Raw genomic sequence first — 3,567 nt, forward strand, 5'->3', positions numbered from 1 at the left:
GGGGTAGACCTTGTACCCGGCGGCCGGGGTAGACCTGGTATCCAGGAGCCGGGGTAGACCTTGTACGCGGCGGCCGGGGTAGACCTGGTATCCCGGAGCCGGGGTAGACCTTGTACCCGGCGGCCGGGGTAGACCTGGTATCCCGGAGCCGGGGTAGACCTTGTACCCGGCGGCCGGGGTAGACCTGGTATCCCGGAGCCGGGGTAGACCTTGTACCCGGCGGCCGGGGTAGACCTGGTATCCCGGAGCCGGGGTAGACCTTGTACCCGGCGGCCGGGGTAGACCTGGTATCCCGGAGCCGGGGTAGACCTTGTACCCGGCGGCCGGGGTAGACCTGGTATCCAGGAGACGGGGTAGACCTTGTACCCGGCGGCCGGGGTAGACCTGGTATCCAGGAGACGGGGTAGACCTTGTACCCGGCGGCCGGGGTAGACCTGGTATCCAGGAGACGGGGTAGACCTTGTACCCGGCGGCCGGGGTAGACCTGGTATCCAGGAGACGGGGTAGACCTTGTACCCGGCGGCCGGGGTAGACCTGGTATCCAGGAGCCGGGGTAGACCTTGTACCCGGCGGCCGGGGTAGACCTGGTATCCCGGAGCCGGGGTAGACCTTGTACCCGGCGGCCGGGGTAGACCTGGTATCCCGGAGCCGGGGTAGACCTTGTACCCGGCGGCCGGGGTAGACCTGGTATCCCGGAGCCGGGGTAGACCTTGTACCCGGCGGCCGGGGTAGACCTGGTATCCAGGAGCCGGGGTAGACCTTGTACCCGGCGGCCGGGGTAGACCTGGTATCCCGGAGACGGGGTAGACCTTGTACCCGGCGGCCGGGGTAGACCTGGTATCCAGGAGACGGGGTAGACCTTGTACCCGGCGGCCGGGGTAGACCTGGTATCCAGGAGACGGGGTAGACCTTGTACCCGGCGGCCGGGGTAGACCTGGTATCCAGGAGCCGGGGTAGACCTTGTACCCGGCGGCCGGGGTAGACCTGGTATCCAGGAGACGGGGTAGACCTTGTACCCGGCGGCCGGGGTAGACCTGGTATCCAGGAGCCGGGGTAGACCTTGTACCCGGCGGCCGGGGTAGACCTGGTATCCAGGAGCCGGGGTAGACCTTGTACCCGGCGGCCGGGGTAGACCTGGTATCCCGGAGCCGGGGTAGACCTTGTACCCGGCGGCCGGGGTAGACCTGGTATCCCGGAGCCGGGGTAGACCTTGTACCCGGCGGCCGGGGTAGACCTGGTATCCAGGAGCCGGGGTAGACCTTGTACCCGGCGGCCGGGGTAGACCTGGTATCCCGGAGCCGGGGTAGACCTTGTACCCGGCGGCCGGGGTAGACCTGGTATCCAGGAGACGGGGTAGACCTTGTACCCGGCGGCCGGGGTAGACCTGGTATCCAGGAGACGGGGTAGACCTTGTACCCGGCGGCCGGGGTAGACCTGGTATCCAGGAGCCGGGGTAGACCTTGTACCCGGCGGCCGGGGTAGACCTGGTATCCAGGAGACGGGGTAGACCTTGTACCCGGCGGCCGGGGTAGACCTGGTATCCAGGAGACGGGGTAGACCTTGTACCCGGCGGCCGGGGTAGACCTGGTATCCAGGAGCCGGGGTAGACCTTGTACCCGGCGGCCGGGGTAGACCTGGTATCCAGGAGACGGGGTAGACCTTGTACCCGGCGGCCGGGGTAGACCTGGTATCCAGGAGCCGGGGTAGACCTTGTACCCGGCGGCCGGGGTAGACCTGGTATCCCGGAGACGGGGTAGACCTTGTACCCGGCGGCCGGGGTAGACCTGGTATCCCGGAGCCGGGGTAGACCTGGTCTCCGTCCGCCCGGGTAGACCTGGTGTCGCGGCCGCCTGCGGAAGTTCACCAAGGGGTCGCTGTTCCAGGCTGCCTCCGGCTATGTCGACGTAGCGGTCGGCCTGCGCTGGCGCACCCTCCCGGTCGACTTCCACTCGTCTCCTTGGAGGCGTCGGCGGCCTTGGACTTATCTTTCCGTATATTGGGAGCGAGGTGACGGGCCGCGTCCCCGCAGGTTTCCAGGGTGCCTGCGTCGCAAGGCGGAGGATAGGGCGGCCGCGCCGCGCGGTCGTCGGGGCAGAGCGAGTGCCGCCTAGGCCGGGTGAGCCGCGTGGCTTGGTCCCGGTTCCCGTCCTGCCCAGGGCGCTCTTTCGGGGAGAGCTGCCCGAGAAGCCAGAGAGAAGAGAATGGGCAGTGTGAAGGGCCACCAGAGAGAGAGCCGAGAGCCGAGAGAGACGGCCCGAAAGACCGTGTCGAGAAGCCGCTCGCTGGCCGCAGCGAGGCGGTGAGAAGCCCCGCGTGTGTGTTGCTCCGCTCCGGTCGGCTGCCGTGCCGGCCCGGTTGAAGGGGGGGCGGCCCCCCTGGGACGATCGGTGGCAGGTGAGGCGGCGGCGCCTCGTCCCTTTTCCGCCTGGCCTTAAGCCGGGGCCCGCTCCGGCAGGCATTTTTCCGGCAGCCGGTCCGGTGGCAGTGGCCGGCAGCCGGGGGTCGACGCGGCCGGGCTTTTTTTTTCCCCGGCCCTCGCCCGAGAGCCTCCTCCCCGAGCAAGGCCCGGCCAGCCCGCCGCGGTGGCGGCGCCCGGTTCCCCCGCTCCCGACCTGTTTGCCAGCGTGTCCGTGTCGGAAGGGCAGCGGTGGGGCGCGCGGCCTGGCCTCGGCATTCGCCGCGTGGCCGGAGGGGCTCGGTGACGGCGGTCGCCCGATGAGCCGTGGAGCCGGGGTGGCGGCACCCCGTCCCACCGGCGCGTGCTGTTGAAGTCACCCCCTTCCTCGGCCTTAAGCCGGGGACCCGCCTTGCGGGCGGGCTGTTTTTTTCGCGGGCAGAGAGGGGCCGGCCGCGGTGGCCGGCCCGCCCTAGCACGGACCGAAGCCCCCGGCAGAGAGCAACCCCCGGAAGGTCGCGGGCGAGGCGGCGGCGCCTCGCCCTTCCTCGGTCGTGGCGACCGAGCCCGCTTCTGCCCCGGGCGGTCCGTTGCTATTTTTTCAAGGGCGTGTGCGGGTGCTGTGGGGGGCCCCCGCCCGCCCGGCCTCCGATGGCCTTTTCCTCTCGCGGCCCTAAGCCGCGGCACCGAGAAGCGTGCGGGCCCACGAAAGCCGAGGTTGTGTGGAGCCGGGGGCCCGAGCGAGCCCCGAGCCGAGCGATGCCGGTGGGTTTCGAAGGGGGGGGCAGCGAGAAGGCGGCGCGCGCCTCGCCCCCCCCCGGGCCCCCGGCGCCCGTGGTTAGCACGGGTCCTTGTGGGCCGCGCACGCCATGTGCCTTTTTTTTTTTTTTTTTTTTTCCGTTGATCGGTGCCGTACCCCGGCTTTTCCGAAGGGGAGAGAAAGAGAGGCCGAGAGAGAGAGAGAGAGAGAGCGCGCCAGCCGCGGGGCGGGCGAAAGCCGGTGGCACCTTTCTCGAACGCTCGGACGGGTTCCCTGGGCGGAAAAGGGTGAAGGCCATCCCCACCCCGGCCCGGCGGTCCCGTCCTTCCGTCGTCCGGCCAGGAGAGCCGTTGTCCGCGGGCGGGTGGCGGCACCCCCCCGGTCTACCCTGTGCCGGGACCGATCCGCGAGC

This window comes from Lonchura striata, chromosome 28 (assembly GCF_050655825.1).
Source record: "Lonchura striata isolate lonStrDom1 chromosome 28, ASM5065582v1, whole genome shotgun sequence".
Taxonomy (NCBI): domain Eukaryota; kingdom Metazoa; phylum Chordata; class Aves; order Passeriformes; family Estrildidae; genus Lonchura; species Lonchura striata.